Here is a 14656-nt window from a genome sequence, read left to right as displayed (position 1 = left end):
TGGTTTTTGTTACTTCAACTTCCTCATTTTCAATGATTTCATTCTCTTTTCCTCTATCAACTCATTCCTATGATCAGGTTTTAAAACTTTTTGCTAATAATTGCACCCCCTCTGTACTCCCAGTTTTAAGCATCCAACTCTCCATTTATAACCTTTTATCATTCAGCTCACCCTCTCTGGTGATTCCAATCATTCCAATCATTCTTTGACTCCACCAGAAACTCCAATTCATTGGTTCTCTCCATCTTTTCATCTCCCTCAGTCACATCTTTTCTTCAACCTTCTCTTTATTGGACTTCAATTCCCCACCAATCGTTATTATTACTCCTGTGCATAGACCCTCCACACTTTTGTTTCTCCCTCCATAAATTTTCTGAGGAGAATCCTACCATTGTTTAATCTGTATACGTCACATCTACATACAGAAATACACAAGCACACTCAAAGCCAATTTATGGTCACACACCCTAAACAGACCGTTAGTGCTTCCTGTTAGTTCTACTATCCTCTTCTAGGTGAGTACCTCATACTCTCCTCCCTGCTCTCAAGCCACCTATCAACAGCCTTCTTCTAATACATTACCTACTGCTTTTCTTCATTCCTGTGTTACCAAGAAAATGGAAGTGGTTAGAAGAGACATTTTTCATCCTCTCACCATCAAATTAAGTTCTTTAATGCAATGCCCCCTGATTCTTCCCTCAGCAATGAGTTTTATGAAGGCAGAATGTTGTTCCTTCTGTTAATTTTGTTTCTAACTATGTCCCCCACACCCAAAACAATGAAGGGCATACAGCTGCTCATAAATAATTATTGAGTGAATTCAGTCTAATCTCTGATGCCCTCTACAACTATGGTACTATCTTTCAAAACTTATTTATTCTTTGTCTCATACTTTTAGTACTTAGAACAGTACCAACATATGGGATTTCTTTGCTAAAATTTATGAAAGCTAAACATGTTTGAATATTCAGATATTTAATCATAGTTACTCCAGTAACATCAACTAACAACAAATTTAATGATGCTCTGACATCTTACTAGAGCATTTTTTAATCACAGTTTAAGAAATTTGCAAACCATAAAAGTTGATCTTCAATTAATCAGGACATTCAAAGCATTGCATTCTATTAGAATTATAACATATTCAAGTTAATAATTATGTTTATTTATAATTTATTTTAAATGAAACATTCCTTTCTCCAAGAACAATATTATTTCTTTTATACATCCTTACCACAGACTGAAATTTTAGTGGCAATAGACAAAGCACAAAAACATACCAAATAAGTTCCATGGAAATCAGGCACTTTATTCGTAAGGGGTCAGCTTCCTCCTTGTGGGTTCTTCTTCCCACCAAAGAGAGACTTTTTTTTTTTTTTTAAGTTTAGGAGACACAAATGGAAGTTCACAAATCACAAAACTTATCAGATTCCAGAATTCAAGCTTGGATTCATAAGTCAGTTCTTAGAGATACTTTATAGCCTTTAAGCTTTTATCTTTTTATGAACATCATAACACAAGATTAAACTTCTGTGGTTGATTTTTCACTGTAGCCAACTTTCTCATGTCTATACTTGACAGTTTCTGACTCTGATTTCATTCTCTGTTAAGTTCATTGATAAAAATAGCAGAAAAAGAACAATCTTCAAGGGCATCTTTACATTTATTGAAATAAATTGTTCAGAAGGTTTTGCTCAATAATGATTTGCAATTTTCTTGTTTTCTTTATCTATTTACAGTCCATAATGTTGCAAACACTCAACATCATATTATGTTGCACATAAAACTAAAAGCAAAGATGCTCACTCTAAATAAACATTAAATTAAGGCAGCTTGCTTTAATTTATATGTATATCAAAAAGCAACCTCTATTTTAAATGCAAAATGAATTTCTGGAAACCACCTTATATGATATCGAAATAAATTGTCTTATATTTTCCATTAACAATATTGTACTCAAGAGTTTTGTATTTTATCAAGACATTAATATAAATTGCAAACATAAGCAACAATAGGTGGAAAAAAAAAACCTATGCTCTGGTCCTGCTGGTTCAAGCAACATAGAATGCATCTGAATCATGTCCACATAACAGTACTTTTCATATTTGAAGGGCACTAAGATGTACTGTCACTAAGTATTCTTTACTTCAATTTAAAAATTCTCACTTTCTATGCTGTTCTATCCTTTTACATGCTAGGATTTTACTCATCCTTTAAGATTCCAAATAGTATAGCTATCTTTTAAAGTCTTTTACCTTCGAAAAGTAAAAAAGTAGTAATAGCTTTTTCTGTGCTTTAATGGGTACAACTCTAAAGTAGACTTTCTTCTGTCTTTTTATACACTTTGTGATATCTGTGTGGGTGCCTTTAAGGTACAGACTGCTTCCCCTCGTTCCTGTTTAGGCCTTAGCAGAGAACACATGACCAGAATAGGTATTCAGCTGTGTGTTCTAAATGAGCCAAGTTAAGTTCACATATGTTCTAAAATCAATGAAACTGAAACATTGATTTTAATAGGAAGCGACAACTCGGGTCTAATCTTAAATTTGTTTGCATGTATATACTATTTTGAAAAAATGTTCTTAAAATTGCTGTTTTGGGGAGTTTTGGAATATTTCTTTTTAATTTTCCAAGAAACACATATTCATTGTAGAAAAAAATTAAAAATATGAATCAGCAAAAAGAAAAACAATAAAATCATCTGAAATCTTACTGTCCAAGGATAACTACTATTAACATTCGGTATATATCTTTCCAGGTATTGTTCCCAAGTTATTTTCCTCATGTGGTTCCCAAAGGAAAGAATAGGACAAATGAGACCAGGTCAAGATAGTTAAGGGCAAACTGTTGTCAATTATCGTAAAACTATTATCTTGGCAATACTATGACAAGAGGATTTTTAATTTTAATTAGTGTTTATTTTATCTTACATCTCACCATTTTCAACTGACAACATATATGCAATAAAAACAAAACAGCTAAAGATTCTAATTTACTTTTATATTATTCTTACTGTTGTTTCAAAAGCTCAGTTATAGACACAGAATAATTAAGCTAAGTGTCTTAAATTTAATTTATCTAGTTAATTTAGTCACAATATTCAATACCATCAAATAATATGTATAAAATTAATTACAAGTTGATTTATATACTTTTAATTTGGTAACTAATGTATTATGTTATTTAAGTAAGAAAATTTAATATAATTTAAAAATGCAATAGAAATAAAACTAATGAAACTCATATAATGCTATCTATGATATTTAATTATTTAATATTTGCACATATGGTATATATTTTATAATTTTAAATTTTTCCAGGTCTCTATAGTAAATATTACTTCACAGTTAATAAGATTGAATGATATATTTTTAATAAAGTCACTAATTTCTCTACCAATCCATCTAAGTAATCTATAGAACAGTCAACTGCTAATTTTAAAGAATATGAGGTCAGTCTGGAAAAAATCCAGCTATTTTTAATATAAGGAGAATGGTTTGCCCAACACTGATGTAACTTGGCAGTCAAGGATAGTGTACTGGAATGTGCCTGCATGAACAATAATGACTTCACTGTACTAGTCAGTAGGGGTGGTAGCTTTTGTTGAGTGAGCATGTGTGCTGTGTGGCCATCATATTCAAAATAACTGTGTGAATAGAACAACAAATATGCATCAAATTTTGCATTAAGCTTAAACATTCTTCCACAGCAAGTATTTGGATGATTCAGAAGGCCACAGTTACAGATAACCAGTGATTCGCAGCTTCATCATGATGACGTCTCTGCTCATGCATCGCATCCCATGCAGAGTTTTTTGGTGAAACATCAAATCACCCAGGTGACTCAGTCCCATACAGCCCAGATTTGGCACCCTGTAACTTCTGACTTTTTCCAAAATGAAAATCACCTTTGAAAAAGAAGAGATTTCAGACCTTCAGTGATATTCAGGAAAATGTGATGTGGCAGCTGATGGTGATTGGAAGAACTGTATGAGGTCCCAAGGTGCCTACTTTGAAGGGGACTGAAGCATTATTGTCCTATATACAATGTTTCTTTTATCTTGTATCTTCTTCAATAAACGTCTCTGTTTTTCATATTACATGGCTAGACACCTTCTGGAAAAGCCTCATATGCTCTCATTGAATAGAATCGTACCTGGGAGATATTGGAGGTTTGGATCCAGACCACTGTAATACAGTGAATATCACAATACAGTGGGTCCAAAAATAACCATAAAGAAGTTATCTTTACACTATACCGTAGTTTATTAAGTATGCAATAGCGTTATGTCTTAAAACATTATACACATCTTAATTAAAAATTTGTTATTGCTAAAGAATGCTAGCCAATCATCTGAGCCTTCAGCAAGTCATGATCTTTTTGCTATGCAAGGGTCTTGCCTGAATGTTGATGGCTGATCAGGGTGGTGATTGCTAAGGGTTGTGGCAATTTCTTAAAATAAAATAACAATGAAATTCCCTGTATCAATTAATTCTTCCATTCACAAACAATGTCTCTGTAGAACGTGATGCTGTTTGACAGCATTTTACTCACAGTAGGACTTCTTTCAAAATTGGAATCAAGCCTCTCAAACCCTGAAGCTGCTTTATCAACTAAGTTTATATACTCTTCTAAATCAATTGCTGTAATTTTAACACTCTTCACATCACAGGATTAGTTTCCATCTGAAGAAACCACTTTCTTGCTCATGCATAAGAAGCTATTCTCATATGTTAGTTTTATCATGAGATTACAGCAATTTACTTACATCTTCAGCACCTCCTTCTAATTCTTCTTCTCTTGCTATCTGTACTATATCTGCAGTCACTTTCTCCACTGACATCTTGAACCCCTCAGAGTCACCCATGACTTTGAAGAAGTTGCAATCAACTTCTCCCAAACTCTATTAATATTGACATTTTTACCTCTTCCTGTAATCACAAATATTTTTAATGGTACCTAGACCCGTGAATCTTTTCTTGAAGATTTTCAGCTTACTTTGCCCTGATCCATCAAAGGAATGACTATAGGAGGTTTAGCTTTATGAAATGTATTCCTTAAATATTAAGACATAAATGTTGAAATACCTTCTTGATTTATGGGCTGAAGAATAGATGTTGTGTCAGCAGGCAAGAAAACATTAATCTTACTGCCCATCTCCATCTGAGCTTTTGGGTAACCAGTGCATTGTCAGTGAACAGTAATATTTTGAGAGGTATCTTTTATATCTTAGCAGTAGGTCTCAACAGTAGGCTTAAAATATTCAGTAAACCATGTTGTAAACAGATGTGCTATCATCCAGGCTTTATTTTACCATTTCTAGCACACAGGTAGAATTAACTGAGGATAATTCTAATGGTAAACAAGCATTGACTTCAACATAAAGTCACCAGCTGCATTAGCTCCTAACAAGAGAGTCAACTTTTGAAGCTTTGAAGCCAGGCATTAACTTGTCTCTCTAGCTATGTAAGTCCTAATGGCACCTTCTTCCATTATAATCCTGTTGTATTTACATTGAAAATGTGTTATTTAGTGTAGGTACCATCTTTAATGATCTTAGCTAGATCTTCTGGACAACTTGCTGCAACTTCTATATCAGCACTGGTTGCTCCACCTTGCACTTTTATGTTATGGAGACAGCATCTCTCCTTAAACCCCATGAACCAACATATACTGGCTGCAAAATTTTCTTCTGTCCATTCCTCCTCTCTCAATCTTCATAGAACTGAAGAGAGTTAGGGCCTTTCTCTAGATTAGACTTTGGTCTAAGGGAACGCTATGGCTGTTATAACCTTCTTTGTAGAACACTAAAACTTTCTCCATATCAGCAACAAGGCTGTTTCACTTTCTTATTCCTGCAGTCACTGAAATAGCACATTTAATTTTTTTCAAGAATTTTCTTTTGCATTCAAGACTTCACTGCGTAAGAGGCTGAGCTTTCGGCCTGTCTTAGCTTTCAACATGCTTTCTTCAAGTAAGTTTAATTGTTTGACTTAGAGACCATTGTAGGGTTACTAATTGGCCTAATTTTAATATTGTTGTGTCCCAGGAAATAGCAAAGCCTGAGGAGAGGGAGAGAGATCAGGAAATGACCGGTGGGTGGAGCAGTCACAGGCCCTCAAGAATTATAATAGTAATATCAAAAATCAATGATTACAGATCACCATGACACCTATAATAATAATCAAAAAGTGTAATGTGAGAAATACCAAATTTGCCACGGAGATATAAAGTGAGCAAATGTTAAAAAAATGACACCGATAAACTTGATGAATGCTGGGTTGCCACAAATAAACAAACAAACAAGACTCTGCAAAGCACAATAAAACAAGGTATGTCTGTATTTGAAAATGCTTGGCATCCAATTGAGATCTGTTAGTGCCAAAGCTTTAAATTTCTTCAAATTACTTGACCGCGTTGCTTTGCTTTCCTTTGAGAAATAATAAATAGCCTAAATCTTTCATTGATCTTGTGCCATATCTTATGACCTGTTTCTGCTTCAAGGCTTTCATCCACTTCCTCTTTCATGGGCGTTCTCCTAACGAGTCCCATTTCTCTAAAGGGAAAAGTACTTGGAGTAGAATGGATCTTCAGAGATCTGTTCTCATTGTCAAGTAGCCATAAATTACTCTCCTAAAAAGAAGAGAAAGATGTAATCCAGACTTCAGAGTTAAGGAAGGAATTTATGGAGAGAAAATGGGTCAACTAAGTTTCCATCAGGATTTAAAAGAGTTTATTTATAAATGAAATTATTAGTTTGGTAGGAATACTTTTGGGGAACCAGAGGTAAAGTCTTAAGCCCTAAGGAATAGGAAGGATAGAATATTACAGGAACCCAGAATGTCTTGAAAGGAACAGGGACTTTCAGTCCAGAAGTGCCAGACTAAACTCACATCTTAGGGAGGGAGTTGGAAGAATAAATACTTCACTTTCATTCTCCCTTTTTCCTCTAGTTTTCTCTTGGCAAAACCTAAAGGACACATGAAGCCTTGGGAACCAATTAATGTAATACATTTATAGTGGCAAAGGATGAAGACTAGATATGGAAGGCAAACAGAAAATAACCAGCAGATTTAATAAATACAAAATTAATGCATATGGCTAAAGACCCAATGTAGGTGAAAAGAAAGATTGTTATTTTGCTATAAAAGAGCATAGCACATATTTATGAACAAAGGAGAGGTAATAAGTGGAAACACATTGAAGAAAATGTGGGAAAAGAATAGTTGAGAATATAGGTGTAAAATTAAGAACTGCCATATCAATGATAAATTTAAGTCCAAAATGATAAAGGAAATGGGGGAATATATGTAAGTGTCAACTTTTAACAAAATCCACAGAGATATCTTCCACTTTTCCAATTTCTTCTTTTTGTTATATATTTGTGAAAGCTGGTTATCTCACTTACTAAATTTTAGATTTATTTAAAGTGAGATCTATTGTTTAATTTAGCAAATACAAGGTCCATCAGAAGTAAGGGCTGCTTGAGTGTGGTTGGTAGGGTAATAATATGGGTGTAATAATTTATAGTTTTAATTTGAATCTTTCACCTAAAATGTCATACGGTGTGTTTGGGTGTGATATTGCTATGTTACAGAATTACATGCTTATGACTTTATAACAAAAGGGGCCTTATTTGTGCCAGACACTGTATATTGAATAACTATTATATTTAAGGTACTAATACATGACACAAAAATAAATAAAATGGATCCCAGATGTCTAACAGACAAAAATATACAGGAGGGATACAATATGTAAAGCTATGATAATGTGAATTGCTCTGAATAAACACAGTATAAGAAGAAGAAAATCTTTAAGAAATTATAATAGAAGAGAGAATAATAAATTTTGAGGAATAAGATGAAAAAAGTTTTATAGAGAGGGTGATGAGATGTGCTTTTAAAGCAAAAGGAATAGCTAAGAACAATCAAAAGAAAGAAATATGAAAATAGATCATTAATATGGGAATAGTGAAAAAATCCAATACGAGGTGCATATATAGAAGATGTGGTATGAACCTTTCATTATCTAGTATTATCTAGTATTAATTCTTGTTTGATCCTTTACTGGAAGGACTCTCATTTGTTTGAAGAAGATGAATTCCTAAGTTAGTAATCATAATTCCCAGCCACCTTGCAGTAATATGCATGGCCATGTGATTAAGTTCTGGCCAAATTTGTTGGGTACCCTAGAAGTAAATATTTTTTAAAAGGAGGCTGATATCTGGCAGGCAATTTTTGCCCTTTGCCTTTTTTTATTCTTCTATCCTGAAATACAGATGTGAAGTGCGGAGCCTTAGTTGCTCTTTTATGAACATGAGACAATAAGTAGATCCTACAGAAGGCTAAGTGTAAAAATGAAAGAATCCTGAGTCCTGATAATATTATAGACCTGGTGTGCAAATCTGGAGTGCCCAAACTTCAGTGTGTCTCATATATTCTTTTGAAAAACAATTCCCTGCCTTGTTAAGTGATTGGTTAATGAATACCTGTTCTCACAATCAAAAGCAATTTTTAACTGATAAATACACATATGTGATTGAAAAGGATGCATTTTTATTTTTATACAGTGCTTCTTTCAGTTTCTTCCAAGTTGTAAGTTCTAATTAATGATATTTTAAGTTACCTTTATCAGATGAATGGTTGAATTAATAAGTTAATTAATGATGGACCTTCCTACAAACCCTAAATGGCATAGGTATAAAAAAGAATAAGAAAAATTCTTTTCTGATATTCCAACATAAGTTATATTGAATAAACAAACAAATATGTTTAATATAGATTAAATTCAGTCCTCAAAGACTATATTGAACACTTGATTTATATTTTTCAAAGTAAACATTGGGAAGCAAACTACTAACTACATTCTAGGTATTTATGCAGTAGCATTTGGATAGACACCGGTTGAACCCGAAAAGCATTTCTCATGTGCTTTTATGGGATGTTATTAGAATAATGACTCATTACATTTTTAAAGTCTGCTAACTTTCCCATGTTATAACTAATTCCAATTTTTAACAGCTCACAGTGTCAGGAACATTTTCTTTATACCTAACTCGCATCCCTTGTACTGTTTTAGAGAACATAGAAAAAATATACCTGTTTATTTTTCAAAAAAAATAAAGCTAACAGAAACCAAAATTTTATTTCTTAAAATAACAGCCAAAATTATAGTGGAAGAGCTCATATAACTAAGAAATCATTTCTCTCAAATTAGAAAATAATTGGAAGAACAAGAATCACATAAAAATCAATTGATACAGTGTCACTCTCTTCAATCATTGTCATTATTGAAATCTTATGTAGAAAGTCTTGTTATAATTAACATAATCCAAGTAAGTATTTATTTATTGACTAAAATGGTTAGTCTAAAATGGATATGTGAATTATTACACAAAAATTGGTTGATCTTTACTAACTCAGTTATAACTTTATACTGTTTATTGACACCTTTTAAAAGTGTACAATAACATACTAACAGAGATGTATTTCTTCATTATGTTGTATCTGTGTACATATGCATGATAATAGGAAATTAAGTATTTATACAGGACACATATTAAAGTCTTAAATATAGGGCACTTCAGTAGGTATTATGATTGTTATAAAGAAAAAAATCAGGTGTAATTTAGTAAAAGTATCAGTATAGTTGGAACAATTTTATCAAACATTGAAATATATCTGAGAGATCTAGAGACCGTATCTACCAATGTAATATATTATGAAATGAATCCTAATTTTACTTGTAAGAATGGGAGGTTAATTACAAATGAGAAATGCTGTGGGGGAAAAAGAGTAAAGTAGGGTATGGGGAATTTAGAAATATATCCTGGTTGAGAAATGTGAACAATGAATGGGAGTAATTTAAAAAGTGGAAATAAGATAAACAACTCTTTTAAGGAGTTAAGACTATAAAAGCAAAGATAGAAATAGAATATCAATCAGAAAGGAGAGCAAACTCAAATAATCTCTTTGTTAAAGTTTGGAAATAATTAAAAACATGGACTATTCTCAATTATCAAATGGACATAGAAACAGGAAATATAAATATTAGTTAGACAATAGAAACAGATCGTAAGGGAACTGACCACACTGAAAAAAGTGACTACTTGAGGTTGCTTTAAATCAGCAAAGCTGAAATTCCTTCCTTGATTTGATCTTATCAAATTGCATTTCCCATGTACTTAGGTTTTTATTTTTCTCCTTTGTTATGTTATAAAAGGTTAATACAAGATAAATGAAAGATTTGAGTCTATACACTATTCATATGGTCTATTGACTCAGAGAACTTACCAAAATTAGTAGGAGCTACAAGGACACCTGAATGTTTCTCTCAAAGTAGGGATTTTGTACACATAAAACCATAGAAGGTGCAAAATGCACTGGGAGGCCAAACCAACTCTGTTAACTGTGCTAAACAATGTGAATTGAAGTTTGCCTAGAACAAAAAAGCATGATGCTTGCATCAGTGTGGTGATTTGGAATCATGACCAACGGGAGGGTTTCCAGGCTAACAGCTGAATGCCTTGGCAGATTAGCAAAAAGGCCCTTATGACCCCAAGTTGGAGTGCTAAGAATTTAAGTATAAAATTAGTCCTTAAAAATATTTTAATAAATTCTTCAATAATAGCTGAAGACTTTAGGCACACTGAAATCTTAATGAAGGAGAGCATGAGCAATTACACATTGTTAAAAGATCAATCAGCGATGTAAGTATTTCTGCAGTTTTGAAAATTCAAATTAAATTTAATGAGCATGCACATTTCTTTCTGAAAGCTGAAGGGAGGCTTACATCTCTATAATTTTAATAAGAAAGCCTACATAGGGCAAATATGTAGAATACACTGTTCTTGAAAGATTCAAAAATAGTATTAAAAAACTAGAGTGCATTGTATTTGTCGTAGTCAGACAGACTTGAGAATTAGTTATCATTGCTAATTTGCTAACTCAAAGACAATGAGTGAGTTACTTGGCTTCTTTGAGGCTCAGTTTCTTCATTTTAAAATGAAAATACTAGTAATAATTGTAATATATACTTGTTGTGAGAATGTAATGTAATTAGAATACACTAGCATGGTCCTTGATGGAAAATAATTTAAAGGCACTGGTATTGTAACTGTATAGATGTTGGTATTGGTATTCGTGTTTCAGCAGTGTTAGTGCTCATATTGGTGTTGATGTTGTATTGGTATTTGTATTGGCATTGGTGCTGCTGTTGATATTGTTATTGGTATTGATGTTGGCATTAGTGTTAAGATGGGTATTGATGCTGCTGTTGATGGTATGCAGAGGCATGATTATGTTGATTCTTCTGTTGTGCTCACATTGGTATTAACACTGATGTTGGCATTGATGTTACTACAAAGAACAGTCTAAAAGGTGACTATTAAGATAATAAAAATAAGTTAGGCCCAAAATTTAATCATTCACAAGGGCTAGAACCACTAAGAAATAATATAAGGACAATTCATGTTACTAACCTGGAAGATGAAGACCTTTGCAATGAAAGACAAATAAAAGTTCCCAAAGTCTGACAATAAAACTATATCATGCTCTCATGTGAATAAGGGGATGCCTTATGTGTCAAGAGAGGGGAGTGTGAACGAAAATTTAAAAGGACCATAGAGTAATTTAAATGAAATGCTTATCTGCAATATTGCCTATCACATGGCAGATTATTCTTTCCCCAACAGCCCTCTTTTGCACAAGTTAATTCATCTGGGTTTTTTCCCTCCTATATTTAAAGAAAAGAGTCAACTACAACTTGGTCTTTCCTAAAATGTTTCATTTTCTGTGGAAATAGTTTTTATTCATCATCTTAAAACTAAAAAGAAGTCAATATATATGAATAAAAATATAACAAATTCTGAAATCAAAATAATTTTAAATCTGTTTATATGAGGACATGTTCTTACAATAGGTACAGTCAAAAGAAATGGCAACTATAAAACTTCCATTTATTCTCCTTTTCTTCACTAAGATGTTGAGAAATAAAAGCATCTGTTAATTTTTAAATACCATAAACACACTTGAAAATGGTGGGGGTAAAAATGCAGCTGCTCAGAGATAATTTCTAATTTCTATAAAAGCATAAAGTCAGTGTTTGATATTTTTAGAAATTGGGAACACAGTTCATGAAGAAGAAATGTAATGGTTTTGTTAATTTCCTCCTGAAAACTGAATAAAGGGTTATGACTACAGCCCTCACAAGAGAGCATATATATATATATGTAGACTGAGGTCAACTATTTAACTAATATAGAATGACTGACAATTATAGGAGTAGTTCTGTATAATTGATGTAAAATCTTTGGCTACCAAAATTACCAGGATATTATTTATTTTCTTATTTTCTTATATCTTTATACTTTAATAATTTACAACTGTTAACATGTTTTTAAATTAGCTGTTTATGTCTATAGCATCATGTAGACAACAAGCATGGGCAGAGACCATTTATTATTCATCTTTTATTCATTCAGAGTTTATAAAATAGTTTTTATCAGTATATATTTTCAAATAAACTGAATTGTGCAGATTCAGTATGAAAGGTGCTTAGAATAATAGAAGTATTTACGGATTACAATTTAAGCATAAGGCCTGTAACTTCTATTTTAAATGAAATAAGATGGTCAGAGAAAGACAAATACCCCATGATCTCATTTATATGTGGACTCTTAATGAACAAAATAAACTGACAAAGAAAATAGAAACAGAGGCAGGGATACATAAAAAACTGAAAGCTATCAGAGAGGAGGGGGTTGGGGACTGGATGAAAGAAGGTAAAGAGATTAACCAAAAAACATATGCACAACACATAGACACAGACAACAGTGTGATGATAGCCAGAAGGAAAGGGGATTGGAAGGTTGGTATAGGTTGGCAAAAGGGGAGAAAATGAGGATGGAAAAAGACATTGCTCAGGTGATAGGCACCTGATGTCATGTGCAGATGAGGTTTTATTGAGTCGTATACTTGAACCCTGTATGGTCTTGTGAATCAATGTCACCCCAGTAAATTCAATTTAAGAAAAAACTAAAAATAAATAAGTGAATAATAAGTTTTCATTGATTGCTTTAAAATATGATATAATAAGAAAAATATCCTTTTTCCTTCAATTATGAATCTGAGAAAAATCAAATAATTTGTGCAATGAGCTTTATGCAATAATTTAAAGGAAAAGTAGATCAATTGCCTAAAGGCTAAAAAGTAGGCTTTTTTGTTGTTGTTTTGATTTAATAAGTGATAGGTTGGAATAAAGTCTCGACATACAATAAATATAATAAAAACAGAAGATTTAGAGAATGTTTGTCTTAATAAAAAGGAAGATAAATCTCAGGGAATAGTTGAACAGTTTCATTGGGCATATGGGACCAGCTCAGAATATCAAGGCAAGAAACAAATGTGTGGTTAGTATAGACTGCCATTGCTCCTAAAGGAGCACCAAGATTAGAAGGTATTTAGAAACGTGAATGTCATATTATTATTCTTTTATCTGGTCACCCTAAGTCATTTGTAGAGATGTCATGGCAGTAAAGCATACGTAAAGAGATTTTGAAACACATTATATCTTGAGTTCAGGAACTACTTTCCTTGGTGCTAAGAGTAGGTGAGTATCACTGACATTTAGACACTAAAGTTTGGAAAAACTCTTAGTAAGCTTCATGAGACTTACGGTGAATGTCATAGACAAAGTGCAATTGCAAAATATTATTCATAATCAATAGTTGCATCTCCAAATCTGTATACACACATATATTTTTTTCTCTGGAATAAACAGGATGAGGCATAAGTAAGTTTACAATTGTTCATATGGAAAAAAATAAGTTAAAAAATAATAATACAAAAATAAATTCTGTGTTTCATGTCCTCACAACTGTGAACCTAGTTTTACCTCATTCAGTATATATTGTTTCTTGAGAAACCCTAATACAGATCCAGAGTTCTACAAGGGGGGGCAAAAACCCAGGAATTTATTTATTAAATATTGTGCATTTATTTTTACATGTTTAAACTTCAGTCACCTTCAAAGTATTCTCCATTTGATGCAGTACACCTATGAAGACTTTTTTTCCACTGCTCAAAACAGTTTTTGAACTCATTGATTTTAATGCCGTTCAATGCTTCTGCTATTTTTTGTTTCACCTCTTCCTCATTATGAAACACTTCCCTTTGAGGACTTTTTTCATCTGTAAAAACCAAAAAAAAAAAATCACTCAGGGTGAAATCATATGAATAATGGGAGTAGGGCAGGGGGTCATGCCATTTGTGGTCAAAAACTGCTGGACACTCATCATGTGGACAGGGGCACTCCTAAGTCACCCTTCATAAAATGGGCAAACACACTGAAAGGGTCTTCAAAAAAAAATTCACTGAAGCCCAGTGCAGCCTCTGACAACAACGCCAGCTGGTACATTGATACAGATGGGTTTCTATAACACTCACCTAGCAGTGGAAACCTGTACTACAAGGGACCCGCCCTCCAGAAGATAATTTCTGTTATTTGGGGGTCTCCCCTCATACTTTTAAAAATAATAATATAGAGAGGGTCAGTTTATTTCAAAAAAGCAAAGTTAGTTTAAAATTCAAAACTTAAAGAGTATGAAAAATTTAATGGAAATTCTCAATATTATATTAATAAAATAAAAGAGAAA

Source organism: Pteronotus mesoamericanus, unplaced genomic scaffold, assembly GCF_021234165.1.
Source record: "Pteronotus mesoamericanus isolate MK-2021 breed Mesoamerican mustached bat unplaced genomic scaffold, CSHL_Meso_final contig_50, whole genome shotgun sequence".
Taxonomy (NCBI): Eukaryota; Metazoa; Chordata; class Mammalia; order Chiroptera; family Mormoopidae; genus Pteronotus; species Pteronotus mesoamericanus.
Note: the sequence above shows the minus strand (reverse complement) of the source record.